The sequence below is a fragment of the Cebus imitator genome, unplaced genomic scaffold, assembly GCF_001604975.1.
Source record: "Cebus imitator isolate Cc_AM_T3 unplaced genomic scaffold, Cebus_imitator-1.0 Scaffold446, whole genome shotgun sequence".
Taxonomy (NCBI): Eukaryota; Metazoa; Chordata; class Mammalia; order Primates; family Cebidae; genus Cebus; species Cebus imitator.
In genome coordinates, this window is record NW_016107761.1 from 200,874 (window position 1) to 226,550 (window position 25,677).

The 25,677-nt window shown below is 39.9% G+C and overlaps 1 protein-coding gene across 4 annotated transcripts in view; it reads left to right on the top strand.

Moving 5' to 3' along the window:
- The first annotated feature begins 8,013 nt into the window (after positions 1-8,013).
- TCAF1 (TRPM8 channel associated factor 1) overlaps positions 8,014-25,677 on the top strand; it is a 51,873-nt gene continuing 34,209 nt past the window's right edge. For 2 of the 4 annotated variants that reach the window (XM_037732379.1, XM_017511286.2), the window contains exon 1: positions 21,830-22,004. The gene's annotated coding sequence lies outside the window, so the exon portion shown is untranslated. Of the gene's footprint in view, positions 8,293-21,829; positions 22,005-24,909; positions 25,062-25,677 lie in introns of those variants that run through there. The other 2 variants (XM_017511287.2, XM_017511284.2) reach the window with 2 other exon arrangements.

Here is a 25,677-nt window from a genome sequence, read left to right on the forward strand (position 1 = left end):
TTTATATTTAATTTTCCAACAACCTAATATTTAGACAAATAATTTTAGTACATATATGTATATATGTGTATTTATGTATGTATATATATACATATTTGTATATAAACATATACTTGATTTGTATATATATGTGTAGACATATATGCACATATACACATATATTTAATTTTGTTTCTATATAGAATAAAAGAAATTATTTGATTAGTCTTCTACACAAAAGACTGCACAGGCCTGAAAATATAAATAAACTTTCTGCACATTAATGTGTATATTAAAAGTAAGATGATGCAAATCAGTGGTGTGATGTTCCTATGTGTAAGTTAGGGACAAGTGATACTGCATATTAAACAAAGAGAGAGAGATGTTCTAAATAATCAAATAAAAAAGGCTTACATGACACAAAACTGTAGAAACACAAATAATACCAAGTTAGTGGCTCTAATGACACCACTGGTGCCACAGTTGGAAAGAGTGACTAGGTGGGGCTGTAAGTTAGAATACACCTTAAATTAATTGTATTATACAAGAGCTCGACAGACACCCCCTTAATCAGTAATGATCCTGAACATCAATAGTAATTGGGTAAATTGAGATCATGTGACATCTGACAGAATGAAGAGCTCAGCTTCACAGAGGTGATAATCTTAAAATGCACAAACTGAAACTAATCATAAGGAAACGCCAAGAAAGTCCAAAACAAAAATATAAAATAATTGGCCAGTAGTCTTCAAAAGCATCAGTTATAAAAGTCAAAGAAAGACTGAGGAACTATTCCAAATGGAAGGTTTAAGAAACATAACAACCAAATGGAACACACAACTCTAGACTGGATCCCATTGCTATTAGTGCCATTATTGGGATAACTGGCAAAATTAATATGGGGTCTGGACATTAGAGACATTATTAATGATAGCTTTTCTAATTGTGATGATTATATGTTGCTTATACAGGAGAATCTTTATAATATTCAGGGGTGATTTGTGGCACTATTTTAGCAGCTCACTCTCATATGGTTCACATATTCACAGGGAATAAATGTTCTCTGTACTTTAAACTCCTATAGAGTTTGGACAATTTAAATGATGTTGATTGCATCCTTATGATCCCCATTTACAAACTCCTTTGTCCACTATTTTTAATGTGTTTCTAAGAAAAAATAGTTGGTTTTCTTCACATTTCAATGTGTGCAAAATAGGATGTTTATTATAATCAATGTCAAAAGAACCTGCTGTTTTCCAGACAGAGGAGTACCCCAGCGTTGAACCAGAGTTGTTAAGACATTTTAAATATCCTGCTTTAAAATAGCCTGGTTTTTGTTTTCCATTTAGGAGAATGTTGAGGCATTTTTCCTTTCTCCAAACAACCCTATTTGAATTTCCTAAATTCAAATTACATTTGAATCAAATTCAGATTTGTTTTCCAAGAAGATACTGGTGGAGGTAGGAAGACATATCTACACTTAAAGGATAAAATTCTGACTTTTTCAGGGGCTACTCGTTACTTCAGTCCACTCTATGAAGGTAGAATGACATTAGCTAGAATTTTTAGTGTTTTGTAAACTTTCTACTTTCCTTTGTACAGTTTCTGAGAGTTGGCAGAATGAGGGGGGATAGTGTTCAAGCATCATTCCAAGATTGAGGTGGGGTGGGAGATGGGGGCTGCAGGTTTAGGGTTCAGAGGCTATATATTTCAGTGACCAGGAAAAAAAGCTTATACATTTTTCCATAAGGTAATGTAAAAACTATCACTGCTTGAGAATTCTATCAAAGAAAATCGGTGAAATCTTTCCAAGAATGAGTTGACTAGCATAAATGCTTACTTCTTTTCGAAGGCAATGGCAGAAATTGCCAAATAAAGATGCCAGAAAAATAGATTTCCTATCTCATAAAATTCTCATAAAATTAATTTACAGAAAGTTTTAGGAACATAAAGAATTTTGCAGCATAAACCAAAGTAGAAGTGGGACACAACCTCATTTCATAAACATCGAACAGTGAATATAATTTAATAGAAAACACAATCGCATTTGCCAAGCATTTGCTACATGCTAGGCTTTCTTCACTCTGTGTCTTGTAAAAGAGTGTGTATTAGAAGCCAGACTATTAGGTTTCAAATTCTGCCTCCATAAAAAATAAGAGTCTGGCTCATCTTAGAATGATGCTTAAACAGTATCCCCCTGTTACTCTACCAACTCTGAGAAATTGTACAAAGGAAGTAAATTTACCAAAACACTAAGAATTATAGCTGATACCATCCTATCTTCAGACAGTGGACTGAGGTAATGATTAGCCCCTGAAAAAGTCGGAATATTATCCTTCAAGTGTAGAAATGTCTTCCTACCTCCACCAGTGTCTTCTCAGAAACTAAAAAATAACCTAGCAGCACTCATAGTTTCCACCACTCTTGGGTACTATTCCTTAACGGATATCCCCGACCACGTGGAGAAAACCCCCACCCCCACGCAGAACACTTAACAATATTTCAGATGTTCATATTGTGGGGAATCACTTACCTGAGCAATTCTTCAGTTTCCTTATTGAATTCAAGTCAACCTTTCTTCTGGAGCATTCCCAAAGGCCTGTCAGGTCACTTTGCCGGGCTGTGTCCACTTTCCCAGCTCAGATTGCAACACTGCAGGAATCCCTTTCACCTACCCAGCAGAGCACTACGCAGTGAGAGGGAATGGTTAGGAAACATTCAGGGCCTGATTACGAATCCCACTGCCTACAAAGGTCAGGCAGTAACGTGAAGGAGTAAAGTGGGCCTGGTACAGAATGTTGGGAAGGTGGGGGCTGTCTAGCCAACAGAACACTCTTCTAAAGGGGGGACTTAGATTGTCATGCCTTGAGAATTGAGGCCCTCTGATGCTCAATTTCCAAATTATTCAAGACAAGCTGGGAGTCTGATCCTTACGTAAAAACTCCTGATTCCTTAAATGTTGGAAATTAGTAAAAAGATTTAGACACCTGTCCAGTCCCCCTAAACACACCTTTGGGGACCAAGCCTAGCCTATGAGCTGCTGATCTGGGACCTCTATTATAGGCAAATTTAGAAAAAAAATCTTTCTGCTTGCTCATATGGCAAGTATCAGTCTCAGTTGAAAATTTCATGTCTAAAAAGCAAAAATGATTTTGTTTTTATTCAATCAACTCAGTGCTGACATTGAGATCCTATCCCACTGATTTAACAGAAAATTCTGTCATAGTCATTGATGGGGTCCTGGCCATCCCCTCTGAGATCTGGCCACCTCCTTAGGGTACCACAATAACACATGCATAGGTCAGCCCACCACTGCCTTCTAGGGTCCACAGGCCCTACCCCAGGTCTCTGCCTTCTCTCATCTTCGCTTTGGTGGTTTTCCAAGGCCCTCACCCCTCTCACTTCACTGTCTAAGCACCTTTGGTAATCTGTCCAGTGGCTCAGACTTTCACTAAGGACTGACTCCTTCAGGATGCTTTGCAGAAGCAGCTACATTATTTGGGGGCATGATGCAAAATGAAAATGTGGGGCCTCTTGTTCAAAACATATTAAGAATTCCAAGATGGAGACAACAGAGCATTAAACCAAGGGTGGGGGTCTCCTGAGTGTGGGGGGACCATAGGACTGCAGTGTTCACACACCCATGAAGTGGCCCTGATGCTTTGCTTTCTGCATTAGAAAAGTACATGAGTGAAGGAATTACAAATCCCAGCTACCAGACAGAGGTGGCAGGGAGGTTGGGAAATGGAGAGGATTACCTTACCATGTTTTCAAGAACTGGTTCAGGTTTAGACTTCCTAAATTATAGATAAGACTACAAATTTTGTAAAGCTGAGAGCATTTTTCAGGCCACATCACCAACAGCTGGTTTCAGAATTCAGCACTAACCATCTCCGTTCACCCTTTTCAGCTTCCAGTCAAGCCGGAAGGAAGGGAATCAGATGGGTTTCCATTCTCTCTCTCTCTCTCTCTCTCTCTCTCTCTCTCTCTCTCTCTCTCCCCCCCCCTCTTTCTCAATTGCCAATGACTTCACTTTAATATAAATAAGACCTTCCTACACTGTGGATTCCTTCATCCCTGCCTCTGTGTCTCTCTGCCCTGAAGCACCTTTCTCAAAAACAAAACCCTTCCACTCCCCTTCTGAGCTTGTCTGACCTGTTTTCCCTTTCTGCCCCATCTCACAGGCCTCCCTCAGTTCTAAACCCTGTTTCCCTTTTAATGCTCATTTCCCTTGGGTCTTTCTGTCCATCTTCTCTTTTCTATATTGTTCACCTTCATCCCTCAGATAATTTAGTTCCTTAAAGGTAGAGAGCATCATGGGCAGAAACCCTTACCAACACCACTTGCCTTGTTTTCTTACTGCACTTACTAGCCACCAAAAAGACTGCTGCTCTTCAGAGCTGTAACACATGTAATGATGTGTAAGAAAGGTCATCCGGAACTCCTAGGGGCTTGTCGCTACACAGTTTGGAGGCTGGTGGGGGCTCCCCTCTCTCCTCCTTTCCTCCTAGGCTTAGAGCCAGTCCGCAAGGAGCAAGTCTGAGAAGAAGAGGAAGGGGTTGGGGAGTAGTGGGAGAGGGGTGGTGGAGCCGAGTGGCTGCCACACTGGTCCTGTGTCCTTCCAGCCCCTAAAACACGTGCACACACACCCACACACAGAAAGAGAGAGAGAAAGAGAGAGAGAGAGAGAGAGAGAAACATGAGGTGCCGAGAGGACTATCCAGTGATCTCAGCCTCAAGGACTCTGTTCTGCAAAAGCACTGGCATCTGAATTCCAAGGTCATGCTCCAACTCTACCTGCTGCAAACCCCTACTGCTGCCTGCATTTCAGCGTTCCTTTTTCTATTAATATAAAAGAGGAGAATGGATGAGATGTTTTAGCTCTGAAATTCTATGGCCAACTGCACAGCAAAAACAGCAGCCACTAAAAATGGTGGTTTTTGCCTGTGTGCCTGGAGAGAGCGGGAATGAACAGGCTTATGTCCTGTTGACTGTCAACTTCTGAGGGGAGGAGGGATCTGGCAAGAGAGAAATGCAGCTGTCTTGGCAGAGGAATGAGAAATGAGAGAATGAGAAAGAGAGATAGCTGCAAGCAACCCTGGTCTTTTGGAAACACTCAGTCTACAATCCCCAAACACCCGCTTGCCCCGACAGCTTCCCCCCAGACACCCCGTTTAACTGCACAAACACACCCAGACGCTGGCTTTTCCTTTCGCCATAGTAGTCACAAACTACACCTCTGTGATAGTAGCTGGGTGTGTTCACTTCTAGAAATCTCTTAGAAGTAAATCCCCATCCATGTCTGCCCTCCAATTTCAGGCCAGGCCTATTTAGTTTTGAGGGAGACAAGATTTGCAGGGAAATGAGGAGAGAACATACAGCTTGGAGATCTGAAGAGCAAAGGAGGCCAGGGCCAAGGAAATCATGGAAGAAGTCTGGAAGGATGTATCCATTCTCTGGTTATGGTGAACATTCACATGGGGTTTTCCATGCTCCAGGCACTGCTTTAAGAGCTTTCTCTGTATTAAGTCATTTAACCCTCATAAAAATTCCATGAGGTAGAGACAATCACTATCCCCAATGTTACAGATGAAAACATAATGTAGAAGTTAACAAGCCCTGCTGGGCGCAGTGGCTCACGCTTGTAATCCCAGCACTTTGGGAGGCTGAGGCAGGCAGATCACGAGGTCAGGAGTTCGAGACCAGCCTGGCCAACACAGTGAAACCCTGTCTCTACTAAAAATACAAAAATATTAGCTGGACATGGTGGCAGGTGCCTGTAATCCCAGCTACTCAGGAGGCTGAGGCAGGAGAATCACTTGAACCCTGGAGGTGGAGGTTGCCGTGAGCCGAGATCGCACCACTGCACTCCAGCCTGGGCAACAGAGATAGACTCTGTCTCAAAAAAAAAAAGTTGCTCTCTGTGATAGGCAGAAAAATGGCTCCTCCCTAAAGATGTTGATATGGTTTGGCTCTTTGACCCCACTCAAATTTTATCTTGTAGCTCCCATAATCCCCACATGTTATGGTAGGGACCTGGTGGGAGATGACTGAATCATGGGGGTGGGTCTTTCCTGTACTATTCTCATGATAGCAGAGGGGTCCCAGGATATCTGATGGCTTTAAAAATGGGAGTTTCTCTGCACAAGCTCTCTCTTTGCCTGCCACCATCCACGTAAGATGTGACTTGCTCCTTCTTGCTTTCTGCCATGATAGTGAGGCCTCATCAGCCACATGGATTAAATCTCTTTCCTTTGTAAATTGCCCAGTCTCAGAAATGTCTTTATCTGCTGCTTCAAAATTGATTGATACAGATGTCCGGATCCTAATTCCCAGAACCTGTGATATGCATTGCTATTTAGCAAGGGAGAATTAAGATTGCAGACAGAATGAAAGCTGCTAATTAGCTGGCCTTGAGATGGGAAATTTTCTAGATTTTCTGGATAGGCCCAATGAAATCACAGGGTCCTTCTAAGTGAAAGAGGGAAGGAAGCAGGAGGCTCAGAGAAGGAGATGTGACACAGAAGCAGAGGCTGGAGCTGTGAGATCGCTGACTCTGAAGATGAAGAAAAGGGCTGCAAGCCAGGGAATGCGGGCAAACTCTAGAAGCTGGAAAAAGCAAGAAAATAGATTTGCCCTTTAGATCCTGCAGAGAGAAATGCATCTCTGTCTACACCTGAATGATAGCCCAGTGAGACCTGTGCTGGATTTCTGATCTACATTCCTGGAAAATAGTAGTAAATCTGTGTTGTTTTAAGCCACTAAATGTGTGGCAATTTGTCACAGCAGCCTTAGCAACGAACACACTCCCCAGCTTGTAATCAGAGGATATGGTGGCTTCAAAGTCCAGGATTTTTCCTTGCTACTCCTTTCTTTCTCTCCCTCATCCCCAGTATCTGTCATCTGTTTTTTGGTTAGTAACATTCTCAACACCTTACTGTTTTATTAAACTTAAAAAACAATGTATGGGATTTTAAAAAAGAAAAAAACAATTCAGACCAGGTGCAGTGGCTCATGCCTGTAATGCCAGCACTTTGGGAGGCTGAGGCAGGCGGATCATGAGGTCAAGAGATTGAGACCATCTTGGCCAACATGGTGAAACCCCCTCTCTACTAAAAATACAAAAATTACCTGGGCGTGGTGGCGCCCGCCTGTAGTCCCAGCTACTCCGGAGGCTGAGTCAGGAGAACCGCTTGAATCCGGGAGACAGAGGTTGCAGTAAGCCAAGATCACTCCACTGCACTCCAGCCTAGCGACAGAGTGAGACTCCATCTCAAAAACAAAAACAAAAAAGCAATTCAGTGGTTGCGAAGGTAAGAATCAATAGGTAACTTTTCCACCGTGAGCCCCGCCTCTTATATAAACACTTATAAAATGTCTTCTTCCTACAAGAAAGTAATGCTAAAGCCGGTGCAGTGAGCGGCTCAGGCCTGTGATACTAGCCCTTTGGGAGGTCGAGGCGGGAGGATGGCTTGAGCCCTGGCGTTTGAAACCAACCTGGGCAACAAAGTAAGACCCTATCTCTAACAAAAAAATCAAAAAATTAGCCAGGCGTGGTGGCGCCGCCCTTGTGGTCCCAGCCACTGAGGAGGGATCGATCGCTTGAGCCTGGGAGGTCGAGGCTGCAGTGAGTTATGAGTGCACCACTGCACTCCAGCCTGGGTAGCGGAACGAGACCCCATCTCAAAAAGAAAAAAAAGAAGAAAGAAATCCTACTCTCCATTTTAATACAATTCGATTTTTTAAATTAAAAAATGTATCTAGGACCTACAGATTTCACAGGTCCTTAAAAATAGTCTTCTATTATTTTATATAAACATCTGTGGTTATTTAGCAAGGCCCTCACTTGTTCAGAAATTGTCTCGCATGTTTTGTTTGTTCGTTTTTAACAATTTACTCCCTGTATTCCTGGGCGGGCGCCTAGGCCTGCATCCCGGATTTGGAGCCACACCTGGGGGTAGAAACTGACACGAACTCAAACTCCTCTAGGGGAGGAGCGGCGCCGCCCAAGCCCCGCCCCCGTCCGCGTCGGCCAATCAGTTCACGAGACGGCTCCCCCCCCGCCCCTGGCCCCCCCTGCCTCCGCCCGCAGTCTCCGCCCGAGACTTTCCACGTCCCGCAGTCTCGCGCCCGCTGCCCGGTGCCTGCTGGGCGGGGAAGCTGCTTCCTTCTGGGGACGACCGCCTCCCGCTTCTAGCAGGTTCCTGCTGCTCCGAACCCGCGCTGCAGGGAACAGCGGGGCAAACAGTGAGTGGGGTTCAGCGTGAACTCTGGACCAGGAGAGGCCCGCAGTGACCGAGGCCGCGGCCCCGGGTTAGTGTCCGTGGCGGGAAGCGGCGCGCTGGGTGCGATGCTGGGTGTCTGGGGAGGGCAGGGCGTGGACCGCGGCCTCTCTGCGCGCCCCAGGTGACAGAGGCGTTCCGCCGGGGGTCTCCTTCCTCTGCCCCGTGGCTGATTTTTCTTTGCAGCTCGGTCTCTATTTCATTCTCGCGCATTATTATCTGCCCTGCTGGGGAGGAGGCGATGACCCCCTTATTTTCTTAGGATTTGTTTTTTCACTCCGCAGGGAGCCATTAAGATCTGAGCGAGCTGGAGCCCTCGAGGCGATTTGATCTCGCCTGCTGCGGGCTTGCATTCTTCTAGGCTAGCTTCTCTCTGTTACGCCCAGGTGAAAGTTCTCCTCCACCCCAGTGCTCTAGGCGCCCACGGGCTGTGTGTGTGTTTGTGGTGGGGGAAGGGACCTGGGGAGGGATAGCCACGGGGATTCAGGTAGAACGTTAGTCTGGAATGCATTTGGCCTGAAGCAGCAAGTACTGGATGATACAGTTCGCTGGTAAACAGCCCAGAGCTGGCCGCTGGTTTGGCCCAACCTGCAACGGAAGAAGGCCTTAAGTACAGGATTAAAAGATCTGTGTCAATTGAATAATCATGGAAATTTGGAAGAAGTACAGCTTGAACTAGACATAAAGGACAGAATGTATCTGTCTAGCTGACCAGCCAGCCATCGGTCCATCACTTTCATTCTCCAAACTAGTGATTTGTTGATGAATTGCGTTTCAATACTTTTAAAATGTTGAATAAAAGGTACACAAAACATCTCAGAATGGTCTAAAAAATAATGAAACGAATGCCTGACCATCTCCAGGATAAAAAAAAAATAGAATAATACCTTAGAAGCCCATGAGTCCAAACTGATGCCCATTCTTTTCCCTTCTCTAAGGTGGAACATCTTTCATGATTTTTGTCTTAATGATTCCCTTGCTTTTCTTTATAATTTTACCATATTTATGTGTGTATTCCTAAAACAGATATGTATTGCTTTCTCAATTTTGTACTTTTATATCAATGACATTATCCTGTACATATGCCTAAGTTTTATAGATTCATCTTTGATTCTTCCTTCATTTTCGTCGTTTGTGTTGTAAATGTACATAATTTATCCATTCTACTGCTGTTAGATTTGTATTGTTTCTAGTTTTAAAGGTGTATGATTTATCAATAAGCCGTGTCAGAAATTACCCCAACACCTGGCAGCTTCAAGCCTAAGTGAACGAACAAAACAAAACAAACCCTGTTACCTCCTATCTTACAGTTTCCGTGGATCAGGAATCCAGGACGGGCTTAGCTGGGAGTCTCTGACTCAGGGTCTCTCACAGGCTGTGTCAAGAATTAAGGTATTGCCTGGGCCTCAGTCATCTCAAGGCTAGGCATAGGGTCAAGGACCTCTCCCAGGCTTACTCACATGACTGCTGGCAGGCCTATTGGCCTCACTGACCCTGGCTGGACACATCAGTTCTTTGCCATATAGGCCTCTGTATAAAGAGTAGTTGCAACACGGCAGCTTACTCCCCCCAGAGTGAAGGCTCCCAGAGAGAAAGAGAAGACAAAAATCAGATTCTTTTGTAATCTCAGAAGCGACATCCCATTATTTTTGCCGTTTTTTATCCATTAGACGTGAGTCCCTAGGTCGAACTCACACTGAAGGGAAGGAGGTAACACAGGACATGAACAGCGGGAGGCAGGGATTATCGGGGCCACTTTAAAGCCTGCCCGTGTCGTCTAATATTCAAGTACACTTGTGTGGGAGTTTCCCTAGATTATACAGCTGGAAGTGGAATTGCTGAGTTGTAAGATTTATGTATGTTCAATTTTATTAGGTCATTTCTAAACTGTTTCCAAAGTGTTAAACCAGTTTGCACTCCCTCCAGCAGTGGATGAGAGTTCTTGTTGCTCTACACACTTGCCATAGCTTGGTCTTGTAAAATTTCACTTTTTGTCAGTCTGGCAGGTATGATATATAGCATTTCACTGTGATTTTAATTAGCATTTTCCCATAACTAATAAGTTGACTATCTTTTTACATGTTGATCTGTTATTGTGCTTTCTCTTTGTGAAATTCTGATTCCTGTCTCTTATTCATTTTTGTATTGGATTGTTTACCTTTTTTATTGACCCATTGGAATGCTTTCTTCATATAATCTAGGTACTAAGCAATAATTGTTAGCTATGTATGCCACAGACATGTTTCCAATTTGCTTTTGAGGGTTTTTTTTCTCTGTGTGTCTTTATGTCTGTTTCTTTCTCTCTCTATCAATGAATGTGAGTTTTGAATTGAATTTAATTTCAAGTTAGTCGTGCTTTTTTTATAGCTTGTCTTTTTGATGACTGTTTTCTCAAAGTCACATATTAATTTTAGTGTATAATTTTCTAAAAGTGTTATGGTTTTGCCTTTGGCAATTAGTCTTAATCCATATGGAAATTGATTTTTATGTTGTTTATTCCATATGGATAATCAGTTGTCCCAGCACCAGTGATTTGCATGAATCAGGATTTCCATATAAGCAGGAATTTGTTTAATTTGTTTTAAGCCCCCGTTACTATTTTCTCTATGTCTAAACTCTGCACCAATACTAAATAATTTTAATTACTATAGTTTTATTAAAAGCCTTGATATCTGATAGGAAAAGTTCTATCACCTGTTTCTTCTTCAGGAGTGTTTTAGCTTTATGTGGACCTTTGACCTTCCATATAAATATTTAAATAAACGTATCAAGTTCTCCAAAACAAGAAAAAGACAAGCAAATAAACCTGTTGGAATTCTGGTTGGTATCGAATCAACTCTATGTCTTAGTCTGTTTTGCGCTACTGTAGCAGAATGCCTGAGAATGAGTAATTTATAAGGAACAGAAATGTATTGACTCAGTTCTGGAGGCTGGGAAGTCCACGATTGAGTGGCTGGCATCTAGCAAGAGTCTTTTACTGTGTCATTCCATGGCATAAAGGTAGAGAAGGGCGAAAGAGAGGGAGTAAAAGGAGGGCAAATGCCGCCTTTTATAATGAACTCACTCCCACAGTGATGGCATTAATTGATTCACTCTGCCCTCATGGCTTGATTGTCTCTCAATAAGCCCACCCTTCAATACAGTTGCATTGGAGATTAAGTTTCCAACACCTGCTTTTTGAGGGACACATTCAAACCATTGCATTCTAAAAATCATTTTGGGCAGAAATTACTTCTAAGACGTTGGATCTCTTCCTCGACGAACATGATATGATGCTATTTATTTAGGTCATCTTTAATGTTTTGTACTGTTTTTTATTGTTTTCTTTTTGCTCAGTTTTTGTTAAATTTCTAGGCACCGTATATTTTTACTGCTATTGTAAGTATTTTCTTTTGTAAAAGTTATATTTTATAGCTTATTGTTGCTAGCATATAGAAATCCAGTTGCCTCTTATATAATAATTATATAGCAAACTTGAGAAAAGTAATACTTCTAAATTAACCTGTAGCCTCTTTCAGAATTGCTACATAGGCAATCATATCATCTGAAAATAATGATAAGTTTGTTTATTCCTTTCCAATTCTAATATCTTTAATTTCTTTTTTCTGTCTTATGGCAATGATTAGGAGCTCCAGTACACTGTTGAATAAAAGTAGTAAAGGGCATCTTGTTTTGTCCATAAGATACTAAAGAGAAATATTTCACTATATTAACTTAAAAATGACATTTGCTATAGTTACTTTGTAAACATCTTTCCCATGGTAAGAAAGTTCCATTCTTCTTTTCGTAAGCACTTTTATTATCAATGGATTTTTTTCAAATGCTTTTTCTGTAGCTGTTGAGAATATGTATACTTTTAAAAAATATGTATACATTAACATAGTATAGTATTTAATTTCTGATATTAAATCAATTTTGTATTCTTGGAATAAATCTTTCCTGGTAAATATGTAGTACCTTCTATATGTGGATATAGATACAAAGGTAAACATTAGATATTTGTATTTATATGTGTGATTTAAGATTGGTGTGTAATTATACTTTTCTGTATTATCCTTTTCTGATATTGGTATAATCATAAAATAATATGAATAGTATTCTCCTTTATGCTACTCTTTGGAAGAATTTATACAAGATTGGGATTACCTGGTCCTTGAATATTTCCTTGAATTACCTATAAAATCATCTGTGTTTGGAATGTATTTTGTCAGAAGATTTTAATGATTATAGCACTATTTAGGTTTTCCTATGGAGTAAGTTGTGGTAAATTGTATTTTCCAAGATATTTAACTATTTCACATATATATGAACATATTAATATACATGTATATGTTTATTCAATATATATAAATACATTTGGCCATCGAACAATGCAGCAGTTGGGGTACTGACACCCCTCAGAATTGAAAATTTGTATATAATTTTGGAGTCCTCCACTACTCAGTACCCATAGCCTACCGATGAGTGGAAGTCTTACCAGTAACATAAGCAGTTGATTAACATATTTTATATGTTATATGTATTGTATTCTTAACTAGAAAAAGGAGAATGTTACTAAGAAAATCATGAGGAAGAGAAAACATTTATCATTCATTAGGTAAAATGAATCATCATGAAGGTCTTCCTTGTCATCTTCACATTGAGTAGACTGAAGATGAGGAGGGGTTGGTGTTGCCGTCTCTGGGGTGGCAGAGGCAGAAGAAAATCCAGATAATTGGACCAAGGCAGTTCACACCTGTGTTGTTCAAGGGTCAAGTGTATAAATATGAATATGTGTATTTAAGATTAATAAAATAAAGTTGTTTATAATATCCTCTCATTCTGTTTATAAATCTTTCCATTATCTATTGATATAGTCAAATATATGTACATTTTCTCTTTTTTGTTTTAATTTTTCCAGAACTTGGTCTATTGTATTAGTTTTTCAGATACCAACAAAAAAGCCTTATGTCTTTTACTAATTTTTACTTTTTTTATTACTTCTTCCTTCTTTCTTTGAATTTCTATGATTTATTTTCTAAGCTTTTAAATTATATGCTTAGCTCATTCATTTTGAGTTTCTTATGTAAGCTTTTAAAGCTATAAATTTCTATCGCTACATTTTAGCTACATCTTACAAGTTTCAATATGATTATTTTTGATCATGTAGCTTTTTTTATAATTTTCCTTATAGCCTTTTGTTTGAGACATGAATTTTTAGAAGTGTACCTTTTAAATTCCAGTTGGCCATATGAACTTTCTTTTATCTTGTAGTTCCCTAACTAATTTATATTGTAGTCAGAGATGACATGGTACCAATTCCTTTAAGTTCACTGAAGCTAGCTTTAAAATCCAGTTTGTTTTCTTTGCGTGCTTAAAAAGTATGTCTTGTATATAATTATATGATGTTCTGTGTATATCTTTAAAATGACTGTTTTAATTATACAATCCAGTCTTACATGTCTTCAATTTTTCATTTGCTTGAATTATCAATTACAGAAATAGATATGTTAAATATTCTCACTATAATGATGGATTTGACAATTTCTCATCAATCTGTATATTTTTGCTTTATATATTTTGAGGATATGTTATCAATGAGTTGTTGTAAATTGAACATCTTATCATAATATAGGGACCTTACATTATAGGTACCTATTAATGGTTTTTGTTTTAAAATCCTAATTTTTTCAAAGATCAAATCAAGGTTTCATTTATCTCTCTTTTATCATTTGACTCTAAATCTTCTGAATTTATGTTTTAATTATATATGTAGCAAACTTATTTGGATTATTTAAAAGTCTGAATTTTAAAAATATTGTTTAAAAATTTATAACTTATTGAATAATTTAATTCATGTATATTGTGATTAGTAATACAATTAGATTTATTTCTACCATCTTAGTATTTGCTTTTTATTTTTCCTGCCTTTTACGTTTCATTTTTCTTTCCCTGCCTTTTTTTTCCCCTTCTTTCTTTCTTTGCCCATTTTTGTTCTTTTATTTGGACGTTACATGTTTTAGTTCTGATGCTTTAATTTTATAATAAAAATATAATTCCTATTTTTTAACATGTTTAACTAGCTTTATAACAGATTTAATTTAGGGTACTTAAGTTAAATTGATTCTTATTACTTTGTCTCTTACCCCCAAGTATCAATTGTTTATTGTTATTTAATACCATCAGTGTATTAAATATATGTTTATAGATTTTACTTTTTACAAAAAAAAAACCTGAGGTATAACATATATAGAGTAAGGTTCACAAATATTAAAAGTACAACTCAATAAATTTTATATATGTATATGGTCAGATCAGGATATAGAATATTTACAGCACCTCAGAAGACTTTATTTTTCCCTACCCTAGGTAATTTTCACTCTCGGGAATAACCACTATTCAAACCTCTGTCATGATATATTGGTCCAATCTTGATCTTCACATAAATTGAGTCATAAATAGATATCCGTTTTTGTTTGTTTTATGCAGCATTAGGTCTATGAGATTCTTCATGTAGTGGCATATAGCAGTAATTTTGTCTATAGTATTTATAAGTACATTGCAAATTATTTATCCATTCTACTGTTGATGGATATTTATTTTTTCCAGGTTTTTTTGGCTATTAAAAATAAAGCTCATTTGTACATATCTTTGGTAGACATAGAAACTTACTTTTCATGAACATCTAATCAGGCTAAATAATGTCACACAGTTTTACCACATAGCTGTATCAGTTTACCCTCCCATCAGAAATATATATATAAGTTCCATCAGCTCCAGATCCTTGTCACCATTTGATATTGTCACTATAATTAATTTTAGCCACCTGGAATGGATATAGGTATCTTATTATGGTTTTAATTTGCATTGCTTTGATGACTAATTATATTAAGCATCTTTTTGTATGCTTATTGGCCATTTGAATATCATATTTTGTGATGTACCTGCACATGTATTTTGTCCATTTGGTGGCAAAGGGGTGCTTTCTTTTTTAAATTTTGTGAGTGTCTTAAATTATATTCTGGATATGCATATACATTTTTGCTTGTATCAGTGATTTACAAATATCCTTTTCCAATCTTTGGCTTGCCTTTTCACACTGGTAATTATGTCTTTTAATAAAAATAACTTCTTAATTTACATAATTTTTATAATATCTAAGTTTTATTAATAAATCCAAACATTTATGGTTAGGACTAGAGTCATACTGAAGAGAATTTGGCATATCTTTAGGTCACAAAAAGATTCCCTATGAGTAATAGTTCTGTCATTCACATTTAGTTTTATAATTTATCTCAGATTCTCTTTTTGTATATGACATGAGGTATGAGTTAGGGTTCGTGTGTTTTCATACAGACATCTTATCAATCAAGACCTACTTATTGAAAAAGGTTTTCACACTGTTAGACTTTTTGAATCTATGTTCATTGAGTAATATTCCTCTCTAGTTTTTTGTTCTTATAATGTACTTACCAGATTTTGGTATCAAAGTTATGCTGCATGTAATAAAAATGAGTTGGAAAGGATTTCTTTGTTTACTTTTCTCTGGAAGAAGTTTCATAATATTGGTATTATATTTTTCTCAAATGTTTAGCGAAATTCACCATAAAAATCCTTTTGGGCCTAAACATTTTTGGGGAATGTTTTTAATTTTGGACATTTTTTTGATATATAGGATTATTTATATTTTCTGTTTCTTCTTGCCTTTTGGATAAATTATGTTGTTTAAGGAATTTGAAAATTCATCTGAATTTCTGAGACTGATTGGCATATGGCTATTTATAATATCACTTTGATATATTTTTAATATCTTTTGGGACTGTAATAATGTCCCCTGACAATTATAATGGATTCTCTTTCTGGGTCTCTCTATTGATCATTCTTAGTTTGGTTCATTAAAACCAGCTTTTGGTTTTACTGAATTTCTAAAATTTTTTAAATTTGATTCTTGCTTTTATGTTTTTTCTATTCTTTGATTTAATTTGTTCTTTTTTAATATCTTGAAATAGTTTTGGTCTTTCCTGTTTACTAATATATGCATTTAGAGCTGCAGTTTTTCTTTATTAAGTAGTTGCTTTTGCTGTATCCTACAAATTTTGATAAATAGTATTTTAATCATTATTTAGTTAAAATATTTTCTAATTTACATTGTGATTTCTTCTCTGACCTAAGGGGTGTTCAGAAGTATATTCTTTAATTTCCAAACTTGTGGGAATTTTCTAATTAATTATTTCTGGTTTAATTCAATTCAGATCAGAGAATATGTTCTATATCCTTTTGAGTTTCTTGAGACTTGTTTTATGCCCAATATATGGTTTATTTGAGAAAATGTTTGACATGCACTAAAAATCATGTGTAAACTGTTGTTGGTAGGCGTATATGTACCACATGTGTCAACAGAGTCAAATTTGTTATGTTTTTCAAATCATGAATATCCTTACTGATTTTTTATGCACTTTATCAGATTACTGAGAAAGATAAACTTAAATCTATGTCTGTGGACTTATCTGTTACTTCTTTTATTGTTGTCAACTTTGCTTCATAAATTTTGAAGTTATGTTATTAAGGATACAGATTTAAAATGTTTGTATGGCTGTACTGAATTGATTATTTTATCATAATGAAATGTGTTTTTTAGCTATAGTAACACTTGTTGGCAGTAATGTTTACTTTGCCCATTGTTCATATAGCCATTCTAGCTCTTAAGGATTATAGACCTCATGTCCTGTTTATGTTGTTTACTTTGCCAAGTCTTCAGTTGTTTCCTATATTTTGTTGAGCTTTTATTATTGTTTCCATTGGGAGGATTGTTGCAAAGATACAAGGGAATTTCAAAAAGTTTGTGGGGGGAAAAATGGAATTAAAAAATAAATAAATAAATAAATGTTGCCTCAACATAAGCCCCTTCAAGTTCAAGCCACTTTTGTAAGCAGTGACAAAAGCAATTTAGTCCATCACTAGGAAATTAAAGGTCCGGGGAGTTCAGTCATTTTTACATTATTAACTAAAGAAAAATGGTTGCCCTTTACAGATTTTTTAAGATTAGGAAACAAGAAGTCGGAAGTAGCCAAATCAGGACTCTAAGGTGGATGCCTAATGATTCCCCATTGAAACTCTTACAAAATTGCCCTTATTTGATGAGAAGAATGGGCAGAGTCATTGCCATAGTGGAGAAGGACTGTCTGGTGAAGCTTTCCTGGGTGTTTTCCTGCTAAAGCTATGGCTGACTTTATCAAAGCACTACAATAATAAGCAGATGTTATCATTCCTTGGCCTTCCATAAAGTCAACAAGCAAAACACCTCGAGCATCTCAAAAAACTGTTGCCATGACCTTTGCTTTTGAACAGCCTGCTTTTGCTTTGACTGGGCCACTTCTACCTCTTGGTAGCCATTGCTTTGATTCTGCTTTGTCTTCAGGTTGGTAAAGCCATGTTTCCTTTCATGTTACAGTTCTTCAAGGATATGCTTCAAGTAAGAATCTTGATCTTGTTTAAAATTTCCATTGCAAGTTCTTCTCTTGTCTGCAGCTGATCTTGATGTATCCCATCAAATGGAGAGTTTGCTTAACTTTGATTTTTCAGTCAGAGTTGTGTAAGCTGAACCAATTGAGACATCTTTGATGTCTTCTCTTCTTTAATTCACTATGATATATTTAGATGAGTATTTCTTTTTATCATTTTAGGATTTGTTAGACTCTCTGGGTCTGAGGATTGGTGTCTTTCAAGATCTCTGGAAAATTCAATCACTTGTTTCAATAATTACTCTCCTATGATCTTTCTATTATATCTATTTGAACCTCAGATCAGATGTGTCTTAGATCTTCTCACCATATGCTCTATGTCTTCTTTTCATATTTTCCATCATTTTTTCAATTTTAAACTGAATTATGAATAATTCAGATCCAGAATTACTCTAGATCCAGCTAAGTAATTCTTTCTTAACTTTGTTTAATCTTCTATTTAGTCTCTTCAATAAATTTCTATTTTACACTATTTTCAATTATTTTTTATTTCTAGCTATATTTGATTCTTTTTATAAAAACAATTATTTTCTCTTCAACTTTCTTGTTTCTCTTTTATTTTTCAAAGGTATAAAACATTGCTATTCTATATTCTGTGACCAGTAATTCTGATATCTGAATTTTGCCTGTTTCTGATTCTCTTGTTTGTAATAGCTCTCTTTCGTTGTGCTTTATTTCCTGAGTGTTATGTGATTTTAAAAATTATCAGCATAAGCTGCTCCTTTCATGTGAGCTTTTATCCTAGAAATTATTTCTAAAGTTAAATTTCTCTAGAAAAGATATGCATGTACATCTTCCAACTGAATACATTAGTAAATTGGTAATCACCTCAAATTATTTCCTTAGGGTTTTTCAATCCACAGCGGTAGCATGAATTAATATTGCAAACCTATTTGGAAAACTGGTTTGTGGTTACTCATTCTCATTGATCTTTTTCCTCTTCATCCTTCAGCAGGGTTAAGACAAGCAAATTGCATTGATTTCTTCTGTGTTACAAATTTACTTCCCATTTACCTTTAGCCTGTTGAAATACCCCTTTGGTGCCTGAGTTTTGTGCCGGGATGTCATTTTAAATTATATTCTTTATATGGGCTTGGTCTTAATATCCTAGACTGGAAACCCCATAGAGTCACTCCCCCTGCACTCTCCAGGGTTTTGTGGAAGGATTGCGGTGAAAGCCAGCTTTTGTGCTTGTTTCCTTCAGTTTTTCCCACTTTTAGTTTGTTTTTGGTTTTGTGTACTCTTTACTTTCATATCATCTCATTGATGAATTTATAATATTTTGTGTATATATGTTGTTTCCATCAGTAATATGATTTGGGACATTTGTCTACATTTCTAGAACTAAAATATTATTTTTAACACCTTATTAAAGGTATATATTTGCATGTGTGCTTACATGTCAGTATATCATAAATTTACAGCTTGATACATTTTTACAAACTGAACAAGACCTTGGACCAGCACCTAAATTGATTAAGAGAACATTAACCCAGAAGTCTCCTTTGTGTTCGTCTCTAGTCATTACCTTGCCCAAGAATAAATGTTATTTTGAGTCTTAATATCAAATATTAGTTTCACTTGTTTTCATATTTACGTAAATATAACAATACAGTATGTGCTGTCTTGTTTCTGGCTTAGTTCACTTAGGTATGTTGGTAAGATTCAGCTATTTTGTGAAAAATGTAAATCCTTCGTTCTCATTGCTGTACAATGTTTCATTGTGAATGTGCCACAATTTATTTAAACATTCTACTGTTACTCGTACCCAGCTGAGAGACCAGGGTAGCACTACAGCTGAGAAAGCAGGAAGGGTATTTGAGTGGTTTCCAGTTTTAGACTACATTGAATGGTGATGCTTTGAGGATTCCAGTACATGTCCTTTGGTGAAAACGTGTATATTGGGTACACACCTAAGAGTGGTATCACTGAACAGTCTTATTTTGTGTTTCAAAATGATACTTGTAACATTTTCAAAATACAAAGTGTCTAAAGAAAAAAAAATTACTGCTCAATCCTCCCCCACTTCCTGAAGTAGCCAAATTTATACTTATGTTTTCTGTGCTTAAACATAAATACACAATTATAGAATTTTTTCCCCTGCAAAAAGTAGGATCATACTTTTTTGCTGAAAATATATGTTAAGACAATTTCTCAGGGTATGAATTGAGCCTCTTTTTAAAGAATTGTATAATATTTTAATGTAGATTTTTAATAAATTGTCATTCACATGTTGCTGAATATTTCTGGAATTTAGTATCTCAAAAGTTATTTCAATACTTTAAAGATTTCGTGGCGGTCTTCCTTACTCAGAGCTACTCCAGGCAGAACGTTAGAAAGGAAAACAAACTCAGGGGAAGTAGAAACAAGAAAGGATCCAGGATTTAAAACTGGGCTTGTAATATGTCTGAGACTGAGAAAGAGGAGATAGAACCAGCTCAAAATTTGAGGGAGCGACCAGGCAGAGTGGCCTATGCCTGTAATCCCAGTACTTTGGGAGCGGAAGCAGGAGGATCACTTGAGCCCAGGAGTTTGAAACCGGCCTGGGCAACAAAGTGAGACCCCCACAGAAGAAATTACAAAACCTCTCTGGGCATGAAAGCGCGCATCTGTAGTCCCAGCTACTGGGGAGGCTGAGGCAGGCAGATGATTGAGCCCGGGAGGTCGAGGTTGCAGTGAGCCTCGCTCCACTGCGCTCCGGTGCAGTTTCAAGAAGCCTCACTGCGCTCCACTCCCCGTTTCAAGAAAAGGAAAAAAAAAAATGTAAAATTTGAGGAAGCATTGAAAGAAAAGAGCGTGAAGGAAGGAAAAACTTATAGCATAGGAATTTTGTAATTTGATTCGTTTTCTGCGTTCGCCTGCTGTTTGTTTGATTGAGGAATGATCTTAAGGATTTTCTTCCTACCGCATTTCATCCGTCCATTCATCCAGTGGACATTACAGAGCATCTGTTTGTAACCTGGGTGAAGTAGGGAATAGAAAGAATAAAACACAGTTCTTAACCTATGCTTCCTCTAGTTGGGACAGTTGAAATGAAACCCTTATACGGGATGTCGCACCCTGTCCCTTCACCACTGAGGCCACCTTTCCCTGGAAGGTTCACTCTGGACACTACACTTTCATAGTAAGGGAGAAAGTTTTGTGATGGTCTTTTCTTGAGAACAGTTTGGTTCCGGGACAACCCTTCCTTAGGTATCCAACAAATAGGGGCCAGGGCAGTGAGGGGTGACGAAGCTAGAGACGGACAAGGGCCCCGCAAATCTCCTTGGGGCCCTGGGGACCAGCCATAAAAAGGGATGAGTGGTTCAGGTTTTACAGTTGAACTCAGCAGGTTAGATGAGCAGATGTGAGTGCAGGACCTGGTCAGGCATAAAGCCCGCTCCTGGCTCCAGGGTCAAGTGCCGCGTACTACTCAAATAACATGGATCCGAACTAGGAACAAAGCTCAAGAAACCTTTCCACTGGGAGAAATCGTATTTTTAGAGAAGCCGCTGCCAGCTGCTTGAGCAAGGATATTTTATGTAGTTTTTTGGTTGATTAAATTTATTTTTATTACAAAATAATACATGTGACTGTTGAAACGCTAATGAGGTATATTAAGGAAAAAATAACAAGTAATCCACTTTCCTGTCTGAAGTAACTGATTCTAATAGTTTATCTTCCATATAATTTCTGTGTTTATATGAGTATACATGAACAGTTTTAAAGTTTTTATACAAAATGGAACTTTTTTACTATGTTAAATGTTTATTTGAAAAATAATATATAAACATATACAGAGGCAATATATAAAATAGATTCATATACGTAGATTTAACCCATCCTTGAAAAGTTATATATTATTTTATATAGAGATCATCGTTATTTATCCATCGCTCCCTTGCTTATAGTCTCAACGATGTGCCTTGAAACGAATCGTCCTGCTGCATTTGCAGGGCGGGCGCCTGGGCCTCTATCCTGAATCTGGGGCCGCATCTTGGGGTAGAAACTGACACAAAGCTGGGCCTCTGCGGCCGGGGGCAGCAGCCAAGCTCCACCCCCACCCGCGGCAGCCAATCAGCTCCCGGGGACGCCCCCACCCCCACCGTCTGCACTGCAGCCCACCTCCCCCAACGCGCCTTCTCCCAGTCACCCTACTACCAATCTGCAAACCCCCAAGCCATCTGCCCCAGCGTCTTCCTACGTCTCTGTGGAAGATTCCCAACTCCGAAGTAGCCTGGTGTGGAAATTGCTGGACAGAAGGGTGAGTCTCGTCCAAAGATGGTTTCTGGGACCAGAGTAGGCCCGGCCGCATTGACCAATTCAAGGGCGGTTCCCGATGCAGTCCGCTGAGGCTCGGGTGGTAGAAGGAGGCACTGAGTCTGGGTTGGGGTCCCTGGGGAGCATGGCCAAGGGGACGCATGATGGCCTGCCAAAGTGGCCACGTTTTTGGCCTGAGTCCCCACGGGTTTGGGGTCTAGAGAGAAAGATGTCTTTCAAAGAGGGTTTCCTGTGCCTTCTCCATTGCTGTTTCTGTTTCAGCTTCTACCAGTCTCATTTCTTTCATGCTGCATTTCTTCTCCAGGAACCTAACCAGCAAATCTGCCCCTTATAAACGTATTTTATTGTGAAATGTATTTCAAAGCTACGCGCAGAAGATAATATGACAGATTTATTGTATGCCGACATTTTATCACCTTTGCGTCAGGGCCCCCTCGCTTCCTCCACCCCCCCCCTTTGTTTCTAAGAAATAAAAGAGTTAAAACCCCTTCCCCCACCAAGTCGCACGCCCCCATCCTCAGAGGTAAGTTAGCTTGCATTCCTTCTCTTGTATATTTTGCCCTTTATTTTTAATAGTTATTTTTACATAACCAACATATGCGTTTTTGTTCTGAATTTAAAACTGTTGTACCAGATTCAGTATTATGAGGTTTTAACTTGCGGTGCTGTTAGTCCTGACATTGCAGACCCCGAAGGGACTTAGTGAGTGCCGGCCACCAGCCTGCTTCATTTAGCTGAGAAATGAGAACACTGGTGAAAATAAAAGATGTGCTCACTGTCTCTCAGGTGGCCCGTTTCCTGGCAGGATCCTGAATTCAGGTTCTCTTGATTTCTGTCCCTGCCATTTCCTTTACCTAAAACCTGGTGCTGAGCTCACCTACCTACGTGGCCGTGTGACGTGTTCGCAATGATTCAGTTTGGAGAAAGGGAGTTGAAGGGAAATGGGGAAAGGGAGTATGGCTTGGGTCTGTATTCAAACCCTAGTCAGGATTAAAAGTTATACATTTTCCTGAAACATGAAAAATTGAATCTTAGGATGATTTGAATATTTATTTATCAGGCGCGCATCCAGCCTTACCATATACTAGACATTGATTCAAAACTTTACAAGCGGCCAGGCGCGGTGGCTCACGCCTGTAATCCCTGTCCTATGGAAGGCCGAGGCGGGTGGATCACGGTGTCGGGAAATTGAGACCCTTCTGGCTACACAGTGGCATCCTGTTTCTACTAAAAATACAAAAAATTAGCCGGGCGTGGTGGCATGCGCCAGTAGTCTCAACTACCTGGGAGGCTGAGGCAGGAGAATCGTTTGAACCCGGGAGTAGGACATTGTGGTAAGCCAAGATCGCGCCACTGCACTCCAGCCTGGCGACATAGCAAGACTCCGTCTAAAAAAAAACCCAAAAAACTTTACAAGCATGAAATCACCTAATTTAAGCCTTAGAATAAATCCGTAGTGTAGGTATTAATTTTCTCATCCCCATTGGAGAGGTAGGTAACTTGCCCAAAGTCACATTGTTGGTAAAGTGCAGCACTGGGATTTGAATCCAGCTCACCTAGCCTGGGTCCCTGACACCACCTGCATTGCCCATCTTCGAGCCAGCACCTGTGAGAAAGGTGAAGCGGCTACACACACAAGAGAGGAAGCAGCTCTCCGCTGATACAAGAAAGGAAAGAAATGGGGAGCAGACACGATGGCTCCCGCCTGTAATCCCAACACTTTCAGAGGTCGAGGCGGGCGGATCACTTGACGTTAGAAGTTTGAGACCCACCTGGCCAACATGGTGAAACTCCGTTTATACAAAAATACAAAAAATTAGCCAGGCACGATCACGGGCGCCTGTTATCCTAGCTATTTGGGAGGCTGAGGCAGAAGAATTGCTTGAACTCGGGAGGCAGAGGTTGCTGAGAGCCGCGATCGCGCCATTGCACTCCAGCCTGGGCGACAGAGCAAGACTCCGTCTCAAAAAAAAAAAAAAGAAAGAAATGCGATTTGAACTGTACACAGAAGAATACATTTTAGCTAACTATTGTTTGAAATACACACAAACACACACATTTTGAGACGGAGTTTCGCTCTGGTTGCCTGGGCTGGAGTGCAGCGGTGCGTGATCTCGGCTCACCACAACCTCCGTCTCCTGGGTCCAAGCGATTCTCCTGCCTCAGCCTCCTGAGTAGCTGGGATTACAGCCACATGCAACCACGCCCGGCTAATTTTTGTATTTTTAAAAGAGACGGGGTTTCTACGTGTTGGTCAGGCTGCTCTCAAACCCCGGAACTCAGGTGATCCGCCCACCTTGGCCTCCCAAAGTGCTAGGATTACAGGTGTGAGCCACCGTGCCGGGCCTGGGTGGTATATGATTTTCAATTTACGAAAGTAACACATGTAACTGCAAACAATGCAGAGTTAAATAAAAAATTACACCTCTCCTTTTTCTCAAGTTAAACAATATAACGGGTAGAGATGTAGCCTTCCCTTCTCCCCACCATGATACAAACAGGGTTTGTTTTTCCTATAAAAACAAAAGCATATTCAACAATTTCTACAATTCGTATTTTTCCCTTGGCAATATATCACGGTATATTCCCCAACTAAGCAGAGATTCAAGCTCTTCCTAAGAACTGAATAATACTAAGCAGAATGTATGTTCCACCGTTTGCTCAGCCTTTCCCTTACTAATGTAGAGTTAGAGAAGTTTATGTCTTTAATGAAACGGCCGTCCACACTGCCAGGATGGGGTCGCCAGGCTTCCCTAAGCCACAGTAATGCCCAGCGGCCAGGGCAGGCGACACAAAGAAGCGCTGTCCCCTGCCAAGCGCCGCCCCCTCGAGCTCCCACTCCAGCCTGGGAGGAAGTGGGGAGGAGGGGACTCCCATGGAAACCCCTCCTCTCCTCCTGCTCACGTCTCCTCCCTGCTCCCAAATCCCAGCTCTGTTGCTTGGTCACTGTGGTTCAGGGAAGCCCCTTCCCGGTGCGTCCCTCTCTGCGCCTGGCCCTGCCCGCTCCCACCTGCCCCCGTGGAAATCGCAGGGAGACCTGGTGAGTGGCCCTCTCCCAAAGTCTTGCAGGCTGGAGAAGGGGCCAGCGATGGTGGACTTCGCCTGGGTGCTGAGGGAGGGCGGTGCAGGAGGACGGGGTGGGGGTGCGGGGCGCAATGGGCGCGCTGTGGGTCTGGGTGTGCCGAAATCGGGGACAGTGAATGCCCTTTGTGTCCATGCTTCTGCTGGTGATTTTCCTCTGCGGTCGGGCCCTGCATCCCCCTGCCGCATTGCTCCTCCTCTCCAGGTTCTGACATCTGATGTTGGTGTGTCCTCGCTTTGTGTGGTCGAGTTACCTAAGGGCCTGACCTAGAGAACCGGTCTAATCCACGGCTTTATTGAGCAGGGTGGCGGGTAGCCGGTGACAGAGCATCACTTCTGGCCTACTATCCTACTGTCCTTTGGTCTTTGCAAACACTGTCTTTGGGACAGAGATCTGTCTCCTACTGGCACCGGCCCCTAGATTCTGGAATAAGCATTCGTGTGTGTGTGTGTGTGTGCGTGTGTGTGTGTGTGTGTGCGTGCACGCGGAGGAGCTCTCCTCGCATTTGTGTGTGTGTGTGTACGCGCACGCGGAGGAGCTCCCGTCGCATTCGTGTGCGTGCGTATGTGTGTGT